Source organism: Sander vitreus, chromosome 24 (assembly GCF_031162955.1).
Source record: "Sander vitreus isolate 19-12246 chromosome 24, sanVit1, whole genome shotgun sequence".
Classification (NCBI taxonomy): Eukaryota; Metazoa; Chordata; class Actinopteri; order Perciformes; family Percidae; genus Sander; species Sander vitreus.
Genome location: NC_135878.1, coordinates 13309518 through 13336355, shown reverse-complemented (window position 1 = coordinate 13336355; position 26838 = coordinate 13309518). Strand labels below are relative to the sequence as shown.

Here is a 26838-nt window from a genome sequence, read left to right as displayed (position 1 = left end):
TCTTCTTACGGATTTAAGCTATTCATCCAGTTTAGCTTTAGCAATTCAGCTATTCAGCATCCCCACGCATTTTCTGCAGGAAATGCATTTTCTAGTTGCCACTGTTCATCGTACCCCCAACCGGCACCGTCAGACAACTGCCTACCAAGAGCCTAGGTCTGTCCGAGATTTCTCCCTAAAAGGAGGTTTTCCTTACCACTCGAGGTTTGTGTGTAAAAGGAAGTTTTTCCTCGCCACTGTTGCACTAAATGCTTGCTCTTGGGGGAATTATTGGAATTGTTGGGCCTTTGTAAATTATAGTGTAGTCTAGACCTACTCTATGATACACATGGTAGAGTAACACACATAATGCTTTATTGTTAAATAAAAAAAGAAATAAATCGACAAATAATAAAAGGTGTATTGGTCTCGTCAAGGACAACACCCACACATTTTATTTTCATAGACTCTTTCAATTATTTCATCATCAATTACTATTTAAACATCTGTATTTACAGTACAATATCCAAATATCATGAATTTAGTTCCAAATATCATCTTGGTTTTGCGCCATACCCCTCAGACCTCAATCCCCCAAAAAATAATCACACTGGTGCACAGCTGCTTCAGTCTGAAAGAGTCCTCCAGCCTTCCTTAAGTACAGGGGGCGGAGCCAATCGCTAACGATCAAATCAGGATCACCCGAGTAGATCAAACAGGGAGAAGCAAAACAAGGGGGGAGCGTGTTACACTCGCGTGTTGGGTTCTCATGTGTTTCTGTAAATTTCCAGTCTCTCCTTTGTGGATTGTTATGTGTCTCTTTAAACTTCCACTCTCTGTAAAAGCTTTCTTACAGACTGAGCAGCTAAATGGTTTCTCTCCTGTGTGAATTATCATGTGTCTCTTTAAATTTCCCCTCACTATAAAAGCTTTCTTACAGACTGAGCAGCTAAATGGTCTCTCTCCTGTGTGGATTCTCATGTGTGCCTGTAAATATCCACTCTCTCTAAAAGCTTTCTTACAGACTGAGCAGCTAAATGGTTTCTCTCCATTGTGGATTGTTATGTGTCTCTTTAAACTTCCACTCTCTGTAAAAGCCGTCTTACAGACTGAGCAGCTAAATGGTTTCTCTCCTGTGTGGATTCTCATGTGTGCCTGTAAATTCCCACTCTTTGCAAAAGCTTTCTTACAGACTGAGCAGCTAAATGGTTTCTCTCCTGTATGAGATCTCGTGTGTCTCTTCAGATGTGCATTGGTGGCAAATATTTTCCCACACTCAGAGCAGCTAAATGGTTTCTCTCCTTTGTGGATCGTTGTGTGTCTCTTTAAACTTCCACTCTCTGTAAAAGCTTTCTTACAAACTGAGCAGCTAAATGGTTTCTCTCCTGTGTGAATTCTCATGTGTCTCTTTAAACTTCCCCTCGCTATAAAAGCTTTCTTACAGACTGAGCAGCTAAATGGTTTCTCTCCTGTGTGGATTCTTATGTGTGCCTGTAAATATCCACTCTCTCTAAAAGGTTTCTTACAGACTGAGCAGCTAAATGGTTTCTCTGTAAAAGCTTTCTTACAAACTGAGCAGCTAAATGGTTTCTTCCTGTGTGAATTCTCATGTGTCTCTTTAAACTTCCCCTCACTATAAAAAGCTTTCTACAGACTGAGCAGCTAAATGGTTTCTCTCCTGTGTGGATTCTTATGTGTGCCTGTAAATATCCACTCTCTCTAAAAGGTTTCTTACAGACTGAGCAGCTAAATGGTTTCTCTCCTTTGTGGATTCTCATATGTGTCTGTAAATTCCCACTCTTTGTAAACGCTTTCCTACAGACTGAGCAGCTAAATGGTTTCTCTCCTGTATGAATTCTCATGTGTCTCTTCAGAAGTGCATTGGTGCCAAATCTTTTCCCACACTCAGGGCAGCTAAATGATTTTTCATCAGTAGTACATCTTGAATCACTAACAGGGAATCTATCATTATTCAGAGAGTTTGAATCTGACTGAGGTTCTCTGGTCTCCTTCCAATCAGCACTGTCATCAGTCTCAGGTTCAGAAGAGTCTCCAGTCTCATCAATATCTGGTTGTAAATGTGTATCTGGATCTGATTTCATGGCTGGTTCTGGTCCTCCACTGTCCTCTCCATCAGCTTTTGTTTTTATTTCTTCAGTTTGTCTTTGATGAAGCTGTGAGAACTGAGGTTTCTCTTCATCATCTTCACTCTTCACAGGGACCAGCGTGAATGTGAACTTGGTGATATCAGCCTCCTCCAGCCCTTGAAGCTGCTCTTCATCCTGACTGATCTGGAGTTCCTCCTGTTCCTCTTTAATCTGGGGGGGCTTTGTGTCCTCCTGGTCCAGACAGGAGCTCCACTCCTGCTGATGTTCTTCACCAACAATCACTTTCTGGACATCTGTAGGTAAAGCTGAAACACAAGGAGGAGAGTTATACTCAGTAAACGTAATACAACTTTTTTCTGCCACAAGGCATCATTTTGTCATTGATTTCATGCCGCTTTGCAACACAGTAATACAACAGAGACCTTATTTATTGATATTGATTGATTTCAATATCGATTGATCCAACAGCAAAGATTCTTTTGTACCTTAAAATAATGTTTCCAAAATCTTTTCAGTGGTTCATCAACTTGTAACATGGTGAACATAAGACATAAGAATAATGGTAACGGTAATGGACGCTTCCAACCTGTAGGGGGACCGTAGAGGAAAAGTGCTTTGGTGTTGCTTTAAGGTTAGCCTACTATAGAGGTGCTGGTTGACAAGTAGCTAATGCTTGGTCTACAACGTTAGGTTTTTCTTGGTGGGTAACATAAGATTACGGCATCAATCAACACGCTCAGTTATTTTTAGTATTTGTTTTGACCACGTTTTTTTTTGGGGTTGGTTGGAGGAGCAAGATGGCGCCAGTGTGTTTGTCGGCTTGTCGTCAGCTCCTACCTGCCCAAGTGCTGTTGTGTCCGTCTGTTTTCCTCCTGTTGTTGCTCTGGCACTGCACCAATGCCCTAAGGACTTATGATCGCTCTATACTGCTACATATCCAAAACGCTTCAGAGCTACAATCCACTGGACGCCTTGGCCCACACTCCAGATGTCACCCGACGTTCATCAACTCTCCCCGCGGACTTCGTTCACCAGCTCTCCTGCTGCATTTCCCACCGCAAGAAGTGGTGCAGGTAGCGAGGAAATCGCGGCGGTGTTCGAGTGCGGATCAGGGGATTTCCACGAAGACTGCGCATCCGAAGCGGCAGGGTGAACTTCCTGAAAATTCACCCACTGCAACACTCTCAATCGCTTTCTGTCTCATTATGCAACATCCTATGATCGTTTGTTGATTTTGGGTGATTTTAATATTCATGTCTGTTGCCCAGGTAAACCCTTGGTTAGTGAGTTTTGTCACGTAATGGAGTCATCCGGCCTCCTCCAGCACATAAATCAGGCGACCCATGTTCAGAGGCACACTCTTGATCTGATTTTATCCCATGGGTTTTCCATTGATAACATAAGCATTGAGGATGCATCCTTCTCTGACCATATGCCTATTATGTTCAATGTTAAACTATTCAACTCACTGTATACAGCCAGATCTTCTGGCCACTACTCTCGTCATATTAACTCTTCTACTGCAAATTAGTTCTCTGAATGTTACTTGGGAAATGCTATCACTGCCTCAATCACTGCCCATGATCACCTCCTAAGCCCTGATGAGCTTATATCCTCCTTCAACATATCTTGTTCAGCTATCCTTGATACTGTGGCCCATCTTAAACTCAAACGCCACAATTTTAAATCTCAACAATGGCTTGATTATTCCACCCGCCATCTCAGACAGGTTTGTCGAAGAACGGAGCATAAGTAGAAAAAAGATCACCTCCTAGTCTCTTTAGAAATATTCAGAAATTCCCTGGCCAATTTCCAAGCTGCAGCAAAAAAAGCCAGGGCTAAGCATTTCTCAGACATTATAACCAAACATTCCCATCGCCCTAGAATTTTATTTAATACCATAAACGCAATAGTTAACCCCCAAGTCTCTCCAGAGGTCAAAGCATCTACCATTAGCTGTGAAGAGTTCTTGAAGTTTTTTTACTGTGAAAATTGACCACATCAGAGCACAGTTCATTCCTGTTGTATTTGACACCCCACCACATTTCCCCACTGCTAGAGCTTCTTTTGACCAATTCCAAGCAGTGTCCTACACTGAACTATGGGACATTGTAAAGCACATGAAACCATCAACAGCCCCACACGATCCTATCCCTTCACAGATTATCAAAGATGCTTTTGAGGCTGTTGGTTCCTCTATTCAATTTATTCTTAACTCCTGCCTTACTACCGGCACTGTTCCTACATGTTTCAAGCATGCGGTTGTCCAGACTATGCTAAAGAAACATAACCTAGATGCAAAGTGTCCTAATAATTTCCGGCCAATATCTAAACTGCCATTTATCTCAAACATTTTGGAGAAGGTGGTGTTAACGCAGCTGCTTCCTTACCTCAACTCCACAGAGATCCTAGAGCCATTTCAATCTGGGTTCAAAGCCTGCCACAGCCCTGTTAAAATGTGACAAATGACATGTTGCTCACCCTTGACTCAGGTGATAATGCCATTCTGGTCATGTTGGATCTTAGTGCTGCATTTGACACTGTAGACCATGGTACACTACTAGAGCGTCTTGAACAGTGGGTTGGCATCAAGGGTACAGCTCTAAACTGGTTTCACTCCTACCTCCACCAAATAACTTTTTCAGTATCCATAGGCCAGTACTCTTCATCCCCTGCGTCTTATGGTGTCCCTCAGGGATCCATTCTGGGTCCATTACTCTTCTGCCTTTACATGCTCCCCCTAGGTAACATCAGAAAATTTAATATCTCATTCAATTTCTATGCAGATGACTCCCAACTGTACATCCCACTTAAATCCAGCAACTCCATGCAGCCTCTTTTAGGCTGTTTGAAAGAAATTAAAATCTGGATGGCTAAGAATTTTCTTCAGTTAAATAACAAAATTGAAGTTATTGTCTTTGGCCCTTCAAAATCCAAAATTTCCATCCCTGCCAACCTTGGTCCCCTTGCCCCCTACTTTAAATCCCATGCACGCAATTTGGGTGTTATTTTAGACTCCCAACCAGGAGAAACAAATATCATCTGTTGTAAAGACCAGTTTTTACCAATTAAGAATAATTTCCAAACTCAAGTCTGTTCTGTCATACAATGATCTGGAAAAAGTCATCCATGCCTTCATAACCTCCCGCCTAGACTATTGTAACTCACTCTACCTTGGTCTCCCTCTGACCTGTCCTAGCCTCCTTGCACTGGCGTCCAGTCTAGGATACAATTTAAAATACTGTTGGTTTTTAAAGCTCTTCACGCCCTGGCCCCCAGCTACATAGCGGATATCATTCATCCCCATGTAGCTCCCAGGTCCCTCAGATCCTCCAGCCAAGGTCTCCTCTATGTCCCATGGTCCCGGCTTAAGCAAAAAGGTGACAGAGCCTTTTCTGTTGCTGGCCCTCAGCTGTGAAACTGACTGCCACCTGACATCAGAAATGCCCCTTCTATTTTGATATTCAAAGCTAGGCTCAAAAACTCACCTTTTTACATTGGCCTTCCCGGCATTGTAATTGTCTTGCTGTGCTATGTTTGTAATTAAGTGTTTGTCTTTTGATGTCGTTTTAGCCTAATCCACTGATTTGTAAGTGTATTTTATTTTTATTTTATTACCCTGTGGCTAATGCACTATGTACAGCACTTTGGTCAGCGTGAGCCATTTTTAAATGTGCTATAGAAATAAACTTTACTTACTTACGGTTAACAACTCTGGGCTAACCCACAAATTTATCAGTAACGTTAACTGTATAGATAGACGACTAATCTAATAGTAATTTAGCCAGCTAGCACACTGTCTGTTTGCCTCACTCTCACGGCGCTGCAAGGCTTCAGTCAGGATGAGAGCTGAGAACAGCCCACGGGGACACATCCACAGTCAGCCCCCAGCCAGCTAGCAGCTAGCATGAGTTCTTTTTATGGTGAATGAAAGGTTTGATCCATCACCCTCCACTCAACACTGAGCCACCTCGAACACCCAGGTAGCTATGTAAGACTGCTCTTCATATATTTTAGCTCAGCCTTCAACACAATAATACCGGACATTCTGATTAAAAAACTATTGGGCTTACACCTCCCCCCCTCCGCTTGCGCTTGGATTAAAGACTTCCTCTCCAACAGACCACAACAAGTGAGACTCGGCCACCATCTCTCCTCCCCCCTTATGCTCAGCACTGGCTCCCCCCAGGGCTGTGTGTTGAGCCCACTCCTGTACACACTTTACACATCTGACTGATCACCCTCTCACCCCTCCTACCTCATCATAAAATTTGCAGATGACACCACGGTGGTCGTCTCATTTCAGGTGGAGATGAGGTCCAGCAACTGTCAACCTGGTGCTCATCAAACAACCTACTGCTGAACACAATAAAAACCAAGGAGATCATCATAGACTTCAGACGAAACAGCACAGCCCACGCCCTACTCCACCTGAACAGCGTCTGTGTGGAAAGGGTTCCATGTTTCAAATTTCTGGGAGTACACCTTTCTGAAGATCTCTCTTGGTCCACAAACACTAAAGAAATAACAAAGACAGCCCAGCAGCGACTACACTTCCTGAGAATTCTCAGAAAAAAAAACATCTCGAACAGAAGCTGCTGGTGTCCTACCAGTCAATCATTGAAAGTGTACTCACTTTTTGCATCACAGCATGGTATGCGGGGTGTTCGGCGGCAGACAAGAAGGCTCTGCAGAGGGTCATAGGCACAGCCCAAAAGACCATAAGCTGCCCTCTCCCCTCCCTGGAAGAGCTTGCCAACTCCCGCTGCCTCAACAGAACCAGATCCATCCTCAAAGACACTGCCCACCCTGCTCACCACCTGTTCAACCTGCTTCCCTCTGACAGGCGCTATAGATCAATGAAAGCATGCACTGCCAGACTAACAAACAGCCTTTTCCCTTGGGCCATACATTTACTGAACAAACAATAACCCTGTGAAAAAATTGTCATTTCCCACCCCAACCCATCTCCCATCCACTGCATTGACCAACAACACTACCTCTGGACATTATCTCATCTGTGAACTCTTCTTCTTCTAACTTCATACTAAAATTAATTTAAATTGGCTGATATTTGCCTCATGTACACACCTTCTACTCTTCTTAACATTGTGGCAAATTAGCAACTGAGAAGAGCAGAAAGGGCGACTCGGCAGTTTGCCAACTTGTTGCTTACCAGTCTACTAGTGCTATCAACGTAGCACTAGTAAACTTTATATTTGACAATAAGGCCTACTGTTTTCCGTCGTATCATTTATAGATCTCAGCAGACCCAACCACAATTGACTGGAACTTTATTCCACGGAGGAGAAAAAGAAAAGAGACAAAGTGGCTGTGTATTGTTGTTTGGCAAACAGTAGCTGTTGCACAAACTCCTGAGGCCTGTACTATGAATCAAGATCAACATGTTCTGGATTTTATTGCCGTTACCCGAATCCACCAAACCTAACAACCACGGTCCCGCATAACCTGTGTCACAACGGTGGTTAACAACTAGTTCAATCAAACCCAGGGTTTCCCAATCTGGCGACGTGCGCGTCCACATAAAAGAGCCGGTGTTTGCACTATATAACCAATCGAAAACATGTCAACAAGTCTACCAGAGCTGCATATTTTACATAAGAAGAGCAAACGATATTCCTACAGAAATATGAAGGACACGGTTTTACAGGCAGAAAGCAATACAGCCACTGCTTCCTAACCCAGGAAGCTGACAAAGATACATGATTCCCTCCGCTTAAAATCTATATCTTTCATAAAGAAAACCGTCAGGGCACGGGGTTGTCGGTCTCTAAATGTTCTGAAGTTCAGACTGAGTCAATCTGTCGGCATGCTGCAGTGGCCAAGCGTGTAACCGTCGCTCAGACTTGCCAGTGTGTTTTGATGCAGTGAGAGAGTCCTGACAGTAAACATCACTGCCTCTATCGCTGCCACAAGAACGTTTTTGAAACACTGAGGGTAAAAAACAATTAACCCTTCAAGCGCCAAAGTCGCAAAATTGTGACATGATGCGGTACTGAATCAAACAGCTGTTTTCTCTGAATAGTGTTATATGTCATTCATACTCCCCTCCACTAGTTGGCAGACATCCTTGCTTGCCTTCCTCATACTTAGACCTTACCTCAGAAATACGTTATGCTTCAATGCAAAATGTTCGAGGAAATCCCATCGAAACGTGACTTTTTTTGTCAAAAGCGACTACCACGCATCACTCTGCAGTTACTGTGCTCAACGAGCAGCGGGTGCTGCCGTGAGCCCGTGCCCCGTCCAAAAGGCCTCACAGGTGGTCCAGTCTCTCAGTAGCCTCACGCAGCAGTCCCAGCCTGCCGTCAGAGCAGACAGGAGACAGACACCACTCCACGTCCAGGCTGCATTGAATCACGTATGCGCCGCCGTTCTTGCCCTGGCTTACAGAGCGGGGTGTAAATGTAAATGTTTCTTCACTCTTACACAAAATAATTAGGGACACGACGCGGTACTGAATCAAACAGCTGTTTTCTCCAAATAGAGTGTTATATGTCATTCATAAGCTACTCCCCTCTCCCCCGTCCACACACTGACAAACTATAAACAGTGCCATCTGGACAGATAGGCACACAATAGGCCTCTGTAGATTACCAGCTTTTGTTTACGTGTGTGCTACTATAGTCATAATTTAGAACTGGTGGTTTTACCATATACAGTTTTCCTGTCCATTAGTTAGGCTATTCGGTTGGGGGGGGGTCTAAATATTGTTCATATTGTCTCTGTACTGTATAACAACAATAATAATAATGAAGAGAAGAAAAAAGAAAAAAAAAGAAAAGAAAAAGTGTCCTCCAATAGGGTGGTGGTGGGTAAAATCCTAAAAAACACCTACTGTTTACACAAGTTTTGTGGTGTAGTAATAGTTCTAGTTTACGACTGTTGGCTTACAATTTACTTTTTCCCTGTTCATTTGATATGTGGACAACATAACAAATGGACGGGGGGTAAATCTGATGAAATAAGTTCAACTCTCTTTCAAAGTATCAGGTATTTCATGGAAATTACATAATCCAATATGGCCGTCGCCACATGGCGTCATAATATGCAAATTAGGGGTGCACGATATTGAAAAAATGTGATATTGCGATATCGATATTAATTTCGATATTTTTAAACATATGTAAAATTACCAAAGTTATGGGAAAACGCATCAAAAATAGATTTATAACAAATAAAACAAGTTCTCTTACAACACAAGGTTTATAACGTGTCTACAGAACAGGACATGTTTTACTGGTTGGACAGTATAAAATAAATAAATAAAGAGCATGCCTATAGAACAGGACATGTTGTACTGGTTGTATATACACTACAGTATAAAAAACAATGCAATGCACATCTGTTGGCTTAAAGCCAAAGTATTTCCAAGCTACCGAGGAGGAGGCATTACCCTACAGTCACGTTAGCTACAAGAGACAGAGACAAAGCGACAGGCTACCATTCATTTTCAATGGGAGTGGCCAGAGCCATAGAGATATAAATGTCATAGAGATTATAAATATATAATGTCTTTCTCTATCACTCTGGGAGTGGCCGTTTGGCCACGAGCGACTGCCAATCAGAGTGAAGGCAGCGTGAGGGCAGCGTGTTGTATGTCAGTGGCTCGAGCGAGTCGAAGAAAATAATTCAAGATGGCGGAAAACGCTTCAGGACATCGTATTTATGTATATATCTGATATGTTTGGCATTTAATCTCATATATTGTGTTTTTTATCCAGAAATAAATACTTTTAAATCCAAAAACATCGTTCTTGTTACTTAACAATACCTCTGAAGTAACTTTTAAGACGTGGTTTAAGGTAGCACCGGAGAATTTCTGTTTACTGTTGCCAAGCAACCAGGGGTAGGCTAGGCACACCCAGGAATGCCCACAAGCGAGTGCATGTCGCTCTCTTTTGTAGCCAATGTGACTGTAGGGTTACGTTTGGCCTCTAAAGTTTCCTTTCAATCTCTGTTATTTCGTCGTCTCCCAGAGCAACACTCATTTTCTTACTTTTGTGTTCTTTTTGCGCCACTCTTCGCTCCCTCTTCAGGTCCTTTCTTTTCTTTCGCTTCGTTTTATGGTTCTGCGGAGGCTCCACGCAGCTGATGTTTATACGTGCTCTGGTGTGTGCATCGAGCCGGCGTGTGTGTGTGTGGTAGAGCGAGGAAGAAGTGAGATAGTGACGGCGATTTTCTTCGGAGTAAGTAGCGACTCCAGAGTCCTAGTGAGAGAAACAAAGTGTCTCCCCTGTTCTTTCTGACCACGGTGGGAAATCTGGAGCAAGAGAAGTTAACCCTCTCCTTGATTTCATGTTGTTTATGGAGAAGGAGAACCAGGAAATGAGTCGGGGGAAATACAACGCTACCAAGTGATGTGTATTTTTCGAGAGGTGCATCAAAGCGTATAGACGTAACAAGAGGGGAAACTCAATGGAACTGCAGCTCCGCCATCTTGGACTGAATGTAACATAACGTTCTATTGAGTTTCGCCTCTTGTTGCTTCTATACTCTTTTGGTACATGTCGGGCGGGATGCAACGCAAACAAAATATTGCGTAAATATCGCAAGACTTTCAGTATAATATCGTGCAACGTGATATCGCGATAACGATATTGAGTCGATATATCGTGCACCCCTAATGCAAATTAGATGGGAAAATTTACTCCATAGATAAACGTTAGGTCAGCCTCAATATTTGTCTCATTTACACTTTGTCTCTATCTCAAACCACTTTCAAGCCAGAGCCTTCTGAAATTTAGGTGTCAGAATCTAGTATTTTTAAAAATAAAACCCGGCGCCTAAAGGGTTAAACACAAGCACTGAACTGGGCAGGAGTTTGTGTCCAGCTGAATGTTTGACAAACAACAAAACAGTCGATCGGTCTTATTTCTTTCTCAGTAAAATAAAGCTGCATTCAAGTGCAGTCAGGAATTACAGTGCAGTAGGCCTACTCCCCTTACCATGGAAGTTTCATCACGTTAGATATGATTGCTATTTCAGTGTTAACAAAAAACGACAGTTTGGAGCTAGGGCTGCACAATATTTTGTTTCATTGTCTACATCGCGATGCACAGTACGTTGCGATGTTGACGCGTAAACTTTTTTGCTGCTTGATAGAAAAGTAAACTTTCATCGTTCTCCTTTTACACGATTGTTATTGGCCGACCCTTCCCCTTTAAGACCGGGGGCCATGTGGGCAACGTGTGTATGTGACGTAACGTTAGTCCAACTGGGTTTTTTATGGGAAGTGAGGATCTCCGTGTGTAGAAAAGTACCGTAAGCTGCAGCTGACACAGAGATGCACATACTTTTCCATGGGTAGTGAAGCAACAATAGTCAGTGTTTTATGTACGCTGCAAAGACGAACTAAATCACCTGATTAACGCAACGTAATCACGAGACCTCCCGGCCATTTTCACCGCAGAAAGCTGCTACCAGCCAGGCTAAAGCTAATATAGTTAGCCTAAAGAAACAAGGCATCTGTCCCAACTAACGTTACGGTTCGGAGCCGCGGCGCTGGAAACGTAGTCAACCAGTGTATTGATCTACCTAATGTCCCTCTCCAAAATCACTTCAGAAGAGTAGTCACAGGCTTACTTGCTTTGGTGTTTGTAAATCATTGAAGTTCAACAAAGAATGGTTCACATTAGAAGAAAAAAACATCGCAATGTCAGTTTTTTCCAACAGTGTGCAGGCCTATTTGGAGCCTTGAATTTGGTTACATTTTTTTACTGGTGAAAGTTACAGGAGTTTATATACTGTGTCATATGAAATATAATAATCAATGAAATACAATAACCATTGTTTGGTTATTATAATTAGCTGTCTTCTATCCAATATTCAAGAGATTATGGAGGGAAAAAAACTCAAGTTGCTCGTCACATCAGCTTTGCACAAGAGGATGGACAGTCTATATGGGGGGTGTCTATTTTGTCTCCCATTATTTTGACTTATTTCTACAGGTAACGTTAAATATAATATAGAGTAGGTACGGTATAGACATTTCTCTGTTCTCAGCTGAGGTGGAAACATTAACGCTGCAGTACCATTGCACTTTACATTAGCCTAGCAGCTAGCGGAGTTTCCTTCTGCTTATTGATTTATCACATTAGATATGATAGCCATTTCAGTGTTAACAAAAAAAGACAGCGAGGAGGGAGGCAGAGGCTGTAATACAGTACACTGACATTCTGCAGTCTGCTCATTCTTGATAACAGACCGTTGATAAGAATAACAGACCGTTGCTATGCATAGCAGAGCGTCGCCATGGACGAAGTGTGGTTAATTTATCAGCTGTGGCAAAAAGTGGAGCACCTCCTGTCCTCCAATTCAGGCACTGACAGCAGATATTACTTATTAATGTACTTTTTCAGTTATGACTGACTTTCAAACTAGATAATAATAAATATCATATGGTATTATAAACCAGAGCCAGCTCATACAACAATGAATCTCACCCAACAGGGTAACGTTAACTTAAGTAAGAACAAATGTAAGAATATAACACAGTGTAAACGTCTCCCACCTCTCCGCTGGCCAGCTGACAGTTTCCTCTCAGAGTTCATGTTGAAGTGCCTCTCCTCGACTTCTCCCCGACCTGCGTTTGAGGAAAAATACGAAGCTCACAACATATCCAATAACACATGTTAGCAGGAGCTAGCTGCGGCTAACGTTAGCTTAGCGCGCGGACTCCCTGCAACAACAGCAGTAAACGCGTTTCCGGTCAGAGAAAGAAAACAGACCTGCTCTTTGTAGCTTCGTTCCAGGTTTTAAAACCTCATGCAGCAGTTTGTGATGTTTCTCTCTGGAAGGAGACCAAACACTGGCGCGTTTTACTCCGCCGTCCTCATCACGAGGTAAAATGCAAACAATGGGACGGAGGTTGTGCATCTTCCGGGACCCGGAAACACAAACACAACTTCCGCTACACTCCTCTGCCCTTCAAAATAAAAATAAATGTTTTAAGAGTCGATTGTAACACACTGCCCTTAATAAGATGAGATCGAATCAGTGGTTGAATGTAACTTAGTACATTTGCTCATGTACTGTACTTTTAAGGTATTATTTACTTACGTATTTTATATGTCTAATGAATTGTACTTTTTGACTTGGATTGACTGTGCTGCACAGATTCCGGTGTTATGTCCCTACTGGTTTCCACACTAACTGGTTTCCGTATATTGTGTTTACCTAAAAGCAGCAGTTGTTTCTGCCTCTATCGCCAGATTCGTCACACAATCACAAACACATTACTGGCGATTTTCAGGTGGCATCTCATATCTATTGCTATGAATATGATTGTATAAATGAGCACTACATCGCAGCCACATATTACGGTAGTTATCATGATTCTTTTCTCACGGCTACAGCTATATTACCACTACATTACAGCCCCTACAACATTACACACATATAAATTAGGGCTGTCAAACGATTAATTTTTTTTAATCGCGATTAATCGCCAAATTTCTATAGTTAATCACGATTAATTGCATGTTTTATCACATGAATAAAATTCTATTATTTTGCATTTCAGAACAGTTTTTAAGTACATATTAACAATGGAAAACAATTCTTACCAGTGTATCTTAATTGGGAATTAAATGAATGCAAAGAAAGTTACTTTATGAACTTGACTTTAAGATTTGTAATTGTTTATTATTTATTTACTGTAAACAAAAGAAAAATGTGTGAATCAGTTGTTTTGTTTCCGGTCTAGCTAGATCCAGTGTGGTGTTGTAGTTTTTCTAACATTACTAGTTGTTGCAACAGCATGTGAAAAAAAACTACAAAGTTTGCTAGGCCAAAAAGAACGTTAATCTCGCGATAAAAAAATTGACGCCGTTAAACTGGGTTTGCATTAACGCCGTTAATAACGCGTTTAACTGACAGCACTACTATAAATACTTTTAAACAGTGACGATATAACTCGGACAGGCTAACACTGAGCCACATGAAAAGCTAAAACAACTTGTTACCCTGGGCTTAGGCAGTGTTTTATTGTGTCCACGAGGGGCGCACTTATTGAACCCAGAGAGAAACATATCGCCTGAGCTCAATGCTCCTTAAATCATTTAAATGACGTTATATGCTGTGTGGGAGTTTGATTAGAACCATAGACTGTAAATATTAACAGTCTATGATTAGAATATCGCTTTGGATAGAATCATTCGATAGATTCACAAGCTCAAATAACACTGTATTGCTAGCACGTTTTGCAAACACAGAGGTATGTTTTACTATTCAATATAGGCTACACAAAATGAAGCTTTACTGTAAATCATTACGTCCATGCCTTCAGAACTTGTGGGTATAATATTACCACTTGTAGACAAGGCTGAGACCGCAGCATTCACAACAATGTTGCTAGACGCTTGTCTCACATAGCCAGACATTACTTCACAGCACAGCGGAGTAGCTAACGTTAGATACTGGCTATATTGACAGTCATAAAAGCCCGTGCTCACACGGAGCTCTGTACCCAACTGACAGACAAACTTTTTCGGCTTCGAATTACGGTAGCAACCGCTAAAAATAACACTACCTTGACGTCCTTTCCACCCGACGGACAGACACACTTCCTCAGCTTAGAATTACGGTAGGTAAATTAACACTACCTAATCAGAGGGTAATCGTGAAAAGTGTATATCTTTCACATTTTTTTCATATTTAAACGTCAACCAGAGGCACATACAGTCAGGTCCATAAATATTGGGACATCGACACAATTCTAATCTTTTTAGCTCTATACACCACCACAATGGAGTTGAAATGAAACGAACAAGATGTGCTTTAACTGCAGACTTTCAGCTTTAATTTGAGGGTATTTACATCCAAATCAGGTGAATGGTGTAGGAATTACAACAGTTTGTATATGTGCCTCCCACTTTTTAAGGGACCAAAAGTAATGGGACAGATTAACAATCATAAATCAAACTTTCACGTTTTAATACTTGGTTGCAAATCCTTTGCATTCAATTCCAGCCTGAAGTCTGGAACGCATAGACATCACCAGACGCTGGGTTTCATCCCTGGTGATGCTCTGCCAGGCCTCTACTGCAACTGTCTTCAGTTCCTGCTTGTTCTTGAGGCATTTTCCCTTCAGTTTTGTCTTCAGCAAGTGAAATGCATGCTCAAACGGATTCAGGTCAGGTGATTGACTTGGCCATTGCATAACATTCCACTTCTTTCCCTTAAAAACTCTTTGGTTGCTTTCGCAGTATGCTTCGGGTCATTGTCCATCTGCACTGTGAAGCGCCGTCCAATGAGTTCTGAAGCATTTGGCTGAATATGAGCAGATACTATTGCCCGAAACACTTCAGAATTCATCCTGCTGCTTTTGTCAGCAGTCACATCATCAATAAATACAAGAGAAGCAGTTCCATTGGCAGCCATACATGCCCACGCTCATGACACTACCACCACCATACTTCACTGATGAGGCGGTATGCTTTGGATCATGAGCAGTTCCTTTCCTTCTCCATACTCTTCTCTTCCCATCACTCTGGTACAAGTTGATCTTTTCGTTTCATTTCAACTCCATTGTGGTGGTGTATAGAGCCAAAAAGATTAGAATTGTGTCAATGTCCCAATATTTATGGACCTGACTGTATATATATATATATATATATATATATAGAAACACACTGCGAACTCACGGTCCTCTCTTCCCGATTTACAGCCCTCCTCTCTTGGCTTAAAATAAATCACTGTTGTTGGCTACGGCCGCTGAACAGGCTACACGTTGTAAACAGCCGTTGCCCGCTTGCCTGGTCCTCCAGTAACGTTAGCTAACATATTACTGGAGATTTTGAAATCTCTTCCCAGATCTACTGCAGCCGTCCTCTCCACCCGACTGAACACACTTTATCGGCTTAGAATTACGGGAACAAACATACACAATCACATGTTTTAGGAGGGTTTATTTTTTACAGTGATTTATTTTAAGCCAAGAGAGGAGGGCTGTAAATCGGGAAGAGAGGACCGTGAGTTCGCAGTGTGTTTAGCGTTTGTTCCCGTAATTCTAAGCCGATAAAGTGTGTTCAGTCGGGTGGAGAGGACGGCTGCAGTAGATCTGGGAAGAGATTTCAAAATCGCCAGTAATATGTTTGTGATTGTGTGATGAATCTGGCGAGAGAGGCAGCAACAACTGCTGCTGTAAACACAATATACAGAAACCAGTTAGTGTGGAAACCAGTAGGGACATAAAACCGGCAGTACTAAATGAGGTCTCTCTGTTCTCTAAAGCCTCTGGTTGACGTTTAAATATGAAAAAAATGTGAAAGATATACACTTTTCACGATTACACTCTGATTAGGTAGTGTTAATTTACCTACCGTAATTCTAAGCTGAGGAAGTGTGTCTGTCCGTCGGGTGGAAAGGACGTCAAGGTAGTGTTATTTTTAGCAGTTGCTACCGTAATTCGAAGCCGAAAAAGTGTGTCTGTCAGTTGGGTACAGAGCTCCGTGTGAGCACGGGCTTTTATGACTGTCAATATAGACAGTATCTAACGTTAGCTACTCCGCTGTGCTGTGAAGTAATGTCTGGCTATGTGAGACAAGCGTCTAGCAACATTGTTGTGAATGCTGCGGTCTCAGCCTGGCAACCTCCGTGAACGTCGAGTCTGGGGAGGAGGGGGCGGGGTAGACGACTCTCTCCAGTATTTAGAATTTGTACTGCGGTAACTATTTTAAACACTAGCTGTGAGTATTACATATTGCACCTTTAATATCCTAATGTTACATATAACTTTTGGGCTCTGGGAAATCAGGAATTAAAAGGTCAGGTATGTGACCAACAGCATGTTCAGGTAATCAACTGATAAACAGGCACTGCTGGGATTTGAACCCAGGATCTCCTGTTTACGAGACAGGCGCTTTAACCACTAAGCTACAGCGCCTTCTACACTCTAAATAAATGGTCTGCTTGTTTTGTCGGGGCTGAACATGGCCAAGGTGTAGACCAGGATCCTGTCACATCACCGTTGGTTGTGGTTTAAGGTGCATGTGATGCTGACTGAGGTCAGAGGTGAAATAAACTTGAACTTTAATGGCCAAGGCATTTAAGGGGCTGACTGCCTGATATGAGCTTATTTCAGGCTCTTCCTTACAGAGTGGAGGAGAGGTAATAATCAAGTTACTAGTTTTTATCAAAACAGCATAATTAGGCCAAATGAACAGAAATGGCTGATTAATAAACAAGGCGTAAATCGTAGCTTAAACTTGCATTGCTCTGCATTTCATGTGTTTTATTAGAGATGCACCGATTGACCGGCCGGTGACCGGAATTGGCCTTTTTTCACGTCATCGGCCATGTCTGACATATGCCGATTTTATGCCGGTCAAATGCACTCGGGGGCCGCATGATTTACATCGCGCAACAGCAACACCACACGTGCACATGCAGGGTTTCCGCTGTATGTATGTAGCAGAGGCGCACTGCCGCTCCATCAGCTGTTTATGAAATGTCATACAGTCGTAATTATACACGGCTCGAACAGACAGCCGCTCTCTCTCTCTCTCCCCTTTGAGGCTGAAAAACTGAAACATGAAAATTGCACTCACGCGGGTCCCGTGAAATATGACAACTACAGTTTATCGGAAAATAGCGTTGGGCACACTGACCTGAGACGCTGTAAACAAAAAAAAATAAAAATAAATAAGAGACACTGTATTCCTCCGACTCGCTGTATTAACGTTACTGTTTACGCTTTCCAGGTTAGTGGGGATGCATACCGCTCAAAACCAACATTAAAAATGTAGTAATATTTAAAGAGTTAAGTTTTGTTGTTAAACTGAGGGGTGACGTTAAATCATCTGTTTCAGGTAACGGCACTCTAGGGTACCGTCTATTTGCTGGATTGTTCCAAGGTAACCGCCGGTAGCTAACGTTAGCAGATAAGCCTGTTGACAGCAACGGCATTGTTCATATTTATGACACATAAAGCAAACTTGCTAAAAAAGGAACTATACGCTGTTTTCAGGTAACGTTACTGTTGACGTTCAAACAGGCCTGTGTGTGTGTTTAGAGAAATATATTTATACTGCATTAAGGCTATATTTATTTTATTATTATTTGTTATTTATATATTATTTTATTGCCATTACCTGTTTTCCCTGTTTTCATACATACAGAAGTTTAGTTTGCTAAATTTATCACATTTCTTTAGTTGGATATTGGATGTGAAAAGAAGGAAATGGTTCTTCCATAACATTGCACTTTAGATGTGTGTGAATTTCCCACACCAGGAGTCATTTATATAGTTGTATTTTATAGCGATCGATTATCTATTTAAAAAATGTTCTATGTTCTATGCAAAATGTAACATTTCCTATTAAAGAAAACATAGAAAATAAATATTTGTGTGTGCTGTAAAGTGGTTAGAAAAAATGAAATCGTAATCGGCTAAAATCGGTATCAGCTGGCCTAACTCAAAGAAAATTGGAAATCGGCCTAGAAAGTTGTAATTGGTGCATCTCTTTTTATGTATCATCTTAAGTCCGTCTTAATGTAGTGTTTCTGTGTAAATGTAATACGCCCGGGAAAACAGTCAGCCTTTTCAATCCTTTTTACCTTTTTCATGGGTAGCATTGGGATCGGGTAGACATGCTGATGGGATACAAACAGAGGTAATCTCTGCAACAACAAGGTGCTGCTGGGATTTGAACCCAGGATCTCCTGTTTACTAGACAGGCACTTTAACCAACTAAGCCACAGCACCTCCTTTGGGGGGACTTCTGTAATGTTAAGTCTTAATTTCTCTGTTACCTTGTATAAGCTGTATAATATGCACATGCAGGGAGGGGGAAGAGAGGGGGGAGGGAGGGGGGTCTGGGGGCTATGGGTGCTTGAACACCTGCCCCTTTTGCCCTCAAGGCCAAAGTGCCCTTTTTTGTCCATATTTTATTTTTATTCTTTGACGATGACCCACAAGTGGTCCGTTTAAGAATATTTAACAATAATAATTAGCTAGATAAAACGACCTAAACCTTCATATCACATGCTGACCAGGGTTATCGCGTGACGCATGTCCACTTCCTGCCAGGCGCGCCACTTGGACACAAGTGAGTCCGTCGGCGGCCAGCGAGAGCGAGAGAAAGTTGAAAGTGCCGGTAAATGGGCTTTTTTAATTTTTTAAATATTTTTTCAGGCATTTATTTCTATAGGACAGATGAAGACATGAAAGGGGAGAGAGCGGGGGAATGACACGCCGCAAAGGCCCGCAGGTCAGAGTCGAATCCGCGGCCGCTGCGTCGAGGAGCAAACCCCTGTATATGTGCGCCTGCTCCACCAACCAAGCCAACCCGGCCACAGGTAAATGGGCTTTTGAAGTTAATGAGAGCGCATGCATGCACGCGCATTTGGTTTGTTATAGTATCCGCTAGTTAATGAGTCTACAGGATGAAAACTGCCAGCAGGCAAGCTACATTTGTGGCAGCGGCAGCTAACTTTGAAGTAGTGACATTTCGCGGTAACTGCACCAGCAGCCGCGGGCACTAGAGTCATCGTGTGGATAGCCTTATAGCGTCACCGTTTAACACCTTTCCATCTGCTTTCTGCCTCTCAACCAGCAGCCCACTTAAAAGAACATGTCACTTCTTTGGGAAATTACCTTAGGTTATTTGTAGTCTGCGGTGTAGGTTGGTGGTCTATACTTTTTGACTTCTTAATAAAGGACATCCTTATATTTTGAGAAAATAATCTGAAACATGCTGCATGCCTTTGCAAGTCCCTTTCTGATTCCAAGCCTACTAGCCCACTGCTACAGAAATCTGATAGTCAGCTCAGGTTGCAGTTATATGCTACAATTAAACTGTTTATCTTGTTATCTTGTCTCTTTTTGTAAGTCATGATATTGAATTCTGCTACAGTGCAAAGATGCCACGTGAAGACAGAATAAGGAAGCAGAAAAAGGACATGCAGGAGGCAGCAAACGGCAGTGGATCCCTAAGCAGCTGGGTTATTAGGAGCACCACAGGTTAGTATAGTGCTTCACACAAGAATCTGACATGTTCATACATACTTATTGTTATAACTATTATTATATACTGTAGTTTGGGTACTGTATGTAAGATTACATTTTGCTTGGACAACGGTTGCATTTTTTGGATATATTTGTGTGAATGTAGTCTAATGTTTAGGCTCCATATTTCATTTTGGTGTACAGTATTGTGGATTTAGTATTATGTAAAATGTATTGTGGATTTAGTATTATGTAAAATGTAAGATATACAGTTTTTTAAATAAAGACGACATATATTGTTGACAAATCTGGTTCCATGTGCCCTTTTTTGAATTTGAGCCCCTGCCCCACAAAAGGTCTCTGCACGGCCCTGCTATATAATATACAGTATACTGACTGATTGATCCATTTTTCCATTTACTATAACTGATATTTTGCACTGTTAAAGTCCCCAAGTGTGATGGTTGGGGTCGGCTGGCTGTGAGTTTTCCGTTTTGTTTACTATTCTCTATTTTGTTTCTCGGTTGGTTTTGCCTCCTCTGTGTTTTTCTGTTGGCCTGCCTCTCTCTGTGCCCACTCTGCCCTCCTCCTCCCACTGCTGCTGCCAGCTGATTGAGCGCACCTGGTTACCATCCCATCGTCACCTTCTCCCGCTGCGCACACCTGCCTTCCATCTGCAATCAAGACCAGTATTTCTACCCCAGCTCAACAGACCATCTCCTCTTGATCGTTGCTCCAGTCACCCAGGTGAAACCCTAAGCGAAAGCGTCTCTGAAAACCTACTAACCTGAACTATTTCCGTGTCTTTGTCTACTGCTCACTCACTTTTTGTGTTTCTCTCCGCCGTGAGTTTGGTGCGACTCGCAATTTTGACCAAAAGTTTCCCGCAACTTCAACCAATCACAGCAGTCCCACGTGCCAGACTTTGTATCAGCACGTGACTCTGAGAGAACGGGTTGACGTACGTCGCCAAATTCATTTCCTTGTTTCTGATATGAAGACGAGACGTGTGTGTGACTCGAACATCTCGCATTTACCAACAAAACGTATAGCGAAAAGACATGCAAAAACATTTCAGACTGTCCTGCCAACCTGTATACCTTTTAACATCAATGTACGCTGTTCAATGCTGCATTTTTTTCACTCTAAAGTCGCTGAAAGCTGCTGCTGTTTCAATCCTGTCGGCTCTCTGCGGCGGGCGGGGCTGCTGCTCAGTTCCCCCCTGCGACTGACGCACGCACACCTGCGTACGGTGGATATAGGAAAAAACAGAGATGAGATGTACAGGATGACCTAAAATCAGGACCGCTACGCTCGTTATTGTAAGTTAAAGTCCAATAAGTACTTTATTGAACCGTATGAGTGTGTGTCCCAGGCCAGGATAGGAAATTAACTAACAATGTAAAGATCAACAAGCCACTGACACACATGTTCAAATTTGATTCAGTCAATAAAAAAGAAAATTTCTTCTTAAATACACCGGCCATTTTCATATTATACCAACATTTACAGCATCCTGAGCCTTTTTGGTAAAGTCAGCCCAGAGTAGTTTTATTCTCCCCAAATCAAGTTTCCTTTTTATTTTTAAAGAACTATACAAAAAAAAATATTTTTTAGTATTATTTCACTCTCTCGCAACTTCATTGCAACAAAATTACAAAATACATCACAACTTTTATCGCAATGTTTTACAAAAGCTCACACAAAATCGGGCATTTTGGGCCGCAACAATCTCAAAAAAAAGACCGCGAAATCCTGGAGGGACTGAGTAATAAACTGAAGGGATACCATGAAGTACGCTGTTACAGATATATAGCTCCCGTCGGTAACATGCTAACGCGATTAGTTCTAGAAACTTAATAACATTGATACAATGCAAAAATTGCACACAAGTGCATTCACCTTCTGTAGACCGCAGGCGGTGGGGGGGGGGGGATTTCAGACGGGACACTGAAGCACACCGACACGGTGCTCCGTTTAGACCGAGGCTGCAGGTAAGAGAGGGAAAAATAATGTGTTCATGTCAGACTGTTTCCGCTCTCTTTCTCTTTGTGTCTGTGTTGTTGCCGTGGTGATTCCCTCTCTCTCCCGGCTCCTGATTGCTGCCAAGCTGGTTCACCTGCTCCCAGCTGCACACCTGCAACCCATCCACTAATCAACGCTGCACCATAGCAACCACTCACTGTTGGCCACATCCTTGGGCGTTTCTCAATCTGTGTTCTTCTATTGACTTGTGTTCTTGTGTCCCTGTGAAACGTCATCTCGTGTTGCCAAAGTACTGTCCTAATACACAAGTTTGCATTACACATAAGATTCCCGGAAATGTTCTTGACTGATCGTTTGTTTAAATATCAAAAACACATGTCAGTAGTAATTAGCAATCAATAGTCCCCGGTTTGTTGTACCTGTTGAGGGGTAGGGACCCCCGTGAGAACCAGAGTCATGACTGCCCTGAGTGGCCTGTCAGTCTGGTGAAGTTTTAAAATCATGTATTCCTAAAAGGGAGTCTGGTGTGGGGGGTTATGTTATAGCTACCGCCCTGGCTGTAGGGACGTTTCGCACCCCGAGTGCGTGATGACGTCGTCACAGAGGCCGCACCCGTGTGATGCCGTTAATATTGGATCTTATTTAGATCAAGGTGTTAAAAAAGCCGTTGTTAGACCAATGGGTAAAGGCTAAAAGTTAGGAGTCCCCTATGACGGTCATAAGGGCGGGTGGATTATGTAGGGGGGGTATAAACGGCTATGTCTCAACATGTCTTGCCACTTTTTTACCTGCTGTTTTTAGCTAGCTAGCTAGCTAGTTTGTCAGTTCGTTTTGTCCCTTCGATCATCTCAAACAGACCAACGGTGGATTTTTCTTTTAAACTCCTTTGGGGAAAAGCAAGAGGAAAAACGTCTTACAGCCAAGTCTACACACCTATTTGGATATCAAGCTGGATCATCTGTTGAAGAAGGTATGCCTGCTACACATGCTCCCAGTACATTTGAATTGAGACCCAGTACATTTGAACTGAACCGTGCACACAGAAATGGATCATCTAGTACTGGAGAAGCTACTGCTATTACAGATACCCCATGTGCTGTGAATTGGGCTCCCCGGAAAAAGAGATCCCGTCCAGAGATGTTTATGCCAAGTATGGCAGAGTCGTGTACAGCCGATATGGATTATGTGGGTGACAATGGATATTGTTATTCCATTCGATACAGTGAGGGGTATGTGACATTAGCTGTGTACACTAGCATCGTTGCGGTGTTATCTAGCAAAGCTAAAACGGAGTGTACGATCTCGGTTAAAGACTGGAACCTTTTTAGGGAGGTTGTGTGTAAGGACCTGGACAACCCTGGATTTCCTGAGATAGTGTATGTGTCCCAGTGGGACGGCTGCAAAGGGGGTGAAATCTACCGTGTGGAAGCAGATCGTTCTGCTTCCGCAAGAGTTCTGCAGGATCTGCTGAGGATTTTATTTTCCTAAGTGTGCAGAAAAAGAGAAGGTTATTGCAGCCAGAGGTCGTGAAGAATGGTTGTTAAAGCCATATCCTGTTTCTAACGCTGAATGCAACAAGTGGTTTAAAAATGGCTTCTTTATACAATGGTGTGACTGGGAAACTTTGAAGAAGCAGTTTGATACCGTTGATTATATCATCAGAAGAGACCAAATAAGGAGCTCTTATGAGACCATAAGAAAAAAGTTGATTTTCGATGACGGCGGACAACACTCTCTGCCCCTGCCACGACCACTTTATAGACCTAAAATCGTCAGACATAAAGACTAGTAAAACGGTGGGTCTTTTTGTATGTGCTAATTTCTTGTAAAAATAGTTAAAAATGCTTTTTTAATTTTCTTATTGTGTATTACTGTGATTGTAATGTGTAGATTTTTTTTTTTTCTTCTCCAGAATGTTTGGAGTGGAACAGTTTATCACCCGGGACGCCTCCGAGCCAACACAGCTTGTTTGCTCCGCTGACTGCAACCGGATTTCATCAATCGCTCTTATCATCATCATCATCATCATCATCATCATCATCATCATCATCATCAACACACATAACCCCTGAACGCTTCCTAGCTCCACCACAAATGTCCCCCCCCCCTTTACCACCCTCTCTTTTGATAAGGTCACCACTACCTTCCCCACACCCCTATGGACACTCGCTTTTCCCCAAATCGTCTGATGTCTTACAACTGCCAGATGGCTGTGTTTCTTCAGACAATGTGGGGGATGATCAATCGGATGGAATTTTGTTGTCTAGACAGTGTTAAAACAGCGTCTCTACATCTGCTTAACGTGGTACTTTACAACTATTGGGAGGAGTTGTGCCAAGGTTGTCAGATCAGCCATCCGAGTCAGAAACAGCACGAGTGTTTGGGCAATATACCGAGGGGTTCTATGCAAGACATTTTGAACAGCTTATGAAAAGACTGACGGATAAATATATCCCTGTCGTATGACGCTTTCTGGCGATGAAACATCTCTGTGCTGATGGTGCAAGAATCTGTGGTGTAGCAGAAACCGTTTTGTATGAGTTGAAATCTGTGGAAGATGTCACAGTCAAAATACGAGAACTGTATGATGCTATGATTGGTGAGGACGTTGTCAATGTGGCTGAAATTCGAGAAATTGGAGACTACTGGAGAGATTTATATGAGAGGAAAAAAAGTAACTGTGGGTGGATATGGGGAACTGTTTACGTGTAATGTATGACCATATCAGTGAGAGCTATGTGATAACTCGTTTATCCTGTATTTTAGATCAAACCATTGCCATCAATGTGAATGATGTTTAAAAAGTACCAGAGTAAACGTAATGTAAATAGCATTGATGTGTGTAGGTTAGAAAAACTGATGGATATTGTTAGAAGCCAGTATAGTACACCCCCTTGGGATGAGTTGATGCAAATGTTATCAATGGTAATAACTCGTGAGAGTGTTGTGGAGACATTTTGCACAGTCATAACTAACATCACACACAATTTATAGAAATGATAATTCCACATAACACTAATAGGGACACATAGGACACACCAGTGCATATGCCTACTTATTTTTTTTAATTTAAACTGACTTAAACTTATACACTAATAATAGTAGGGATCGCGTTCCACTCTTTTGAATAAGTAAGGGGTGTTGGAGCTAAACCATAAACAATAAAATTAAAGCTCAATAAGTTTTATTTTTCAATATTATTGCAATAGTTGTAGCATTGTGAGGTTTTGTTGTCTGGAGATTGTTTTAATACAAAGTGGTTATATTGTTGTGGTTTTTATTTCTAGCTGTTATTTTGGAGCACTGCTGGTAGCCTCTGTGCTGGGGGGGTTGAGCAATAACCGGAAAAACGCATCGTCTCAAACTGTTAACAGCGTTTTCTGTGCTTGTGAACTTGCGGGTTCATTCTTCCAAGAACAACCAGCAAGAACGTTCTCCCCAAGAACCCAAGTCCGTTCTTTGCATTCTTGAGATTGAGAAACACCCTGTCTCAGCTACAGTGGTAGTGGCACAGCTTAGTTAGGGACTGTTTGGTATTGATGGAATGGACCACCGGAGGGAAATAGGGGAGGGTCATGTCTTTTTTTTATTCTTTGTTGAGGGGAGGGTCACCCAACATCAGCCATCATGAAAACAGCAAAATTTCAAAGTGGCTTGTTTGGTGCATATTTTTCCATGTAGCTCTCAGTCTTGGCCCCCCATCACACCATCCCACACCTGACCCTACCTGTGAATGCGCACAGATTCACAAAATGGATCACAATGAGCTGAGGACGAGAATACGGACCGCTAGCTGGAAGCACAAAAACCTAAGAGTTTCACTCCAGAAACATAAACGTATAGTTTGTGCTGATCCTTCCAGCCTAAGCCTTTTTATGAAAAGATAAGGAAAACATATGAGTTTGTGACTGAAGGAGGCTCCGCTGTCTGCGTCACAGGTGCGTACCCGCCAAGTAAAACACGTTTGTCTTTTTGAGACTCTGCAGTCCTCCTGAGTGAAGCCGCATGGAGAAATCGAAAAGACGTCCTGCTTGCTGATGAGACCAACCGTGTGAGCCAAGACCTCTTCCCTGTTCTGAGCAGCGACAGCCCAGCAGGCAGCACGTTATCCTGCTGCCGCGCGGACACTCCGTCTCCGCGGGCCGCACAACTTCATGGAATAATCCACAAAGCGGGTGTCCTAAATCTTCCGCATCCAGGTCTCGCTTCAATTCCCGGCATGTATCATGCCCCTACATACCCATTATCCACGTTGGGTGGACAGCACCCCGCGTTTGCATACACTGGTTTCACACAACTAACACAGACCTACCCAGAGCACCTAAAGGCAGCTGCCATGGCGGGATCCGCGTCGGTATCATGATGCCATGACTACCAGATTACAGCAGTATGATGAAATAAAATTATTTTATAGGCCGAAAATATCCAGACTTTAAAACACAAGAGAATTAGCACATACATATTGTTTCAGTTCCGTTATCAGTTTTTACAATTTTTAATGAACTCTGAAGAACCGCTGAGGTGTAAACTCACTGAAAACACTGACTGTGAAAATAAAACTACAGCTCATTTTTGACTTATAGTGAGTAAATCTACTGAAATAGCAACCTGATCTCACACAATTCCGTGAAATAAACACGGCCCTTTAACTGAAAATCTGTGGCAGTTTCACGGAATTGCAAAACATTCCATGATGGGCCCACGGAAGAATTCCGTTAAATAAACATGGCCCCTTAAGTTAAGGAAAAGGTCATGGGTGGGCTTACGGTTCTGTGACACGCGGGAAGAACAGGA

At 42.4% G+C, this 26838-nt stretch overlaps 1 protein-coding gene, 2 non-coding genes and 1 pseudogene across 4 annotated transcripts in view; 1 reads left to right on the top strand and 3 right to left on the bottom strand.

Annotated features, from left to right (window-relative positions):
• The window catches only part of LOC144512820 (uncharacterized), a 289800-nt gene that overhangs the window by 25820 nt on the left and 237142 nt on the right, over positions 1–26838 (top strand). The gene's annotated exons all lie outside the window — the stretch shown is intronic.
• Positions 403–12967, bottom strand: LOC144512807 (uncharacterized; annotated as a pseudogene). Its single transcript, XR_013501042.1, has 3 exons — positions 12839–12967; positions 12622–12693; positions 403–2392 (listed from the first exon to the last, which is right to left on the bottom strand). The product of XR_013501042.1 is annotated as an uncharacterized LOC144512807 (transcript).
• On the bottom strand, positions 16923–16995 carry trnat-cgu (transfer RNA threonine (anticodon CGU)). Its single transcript has one exon. It is a non-coding gene; the product is annotated as a tRNA-Thr (tRNA).
• Positions 18743–18816, bottom strand: trnat-agu (transfer RNA threonine (anticodon AGU)). The gene has a single exon. It is a non-coding gene; the product is annotated as a tRNA-Thr (tRNA).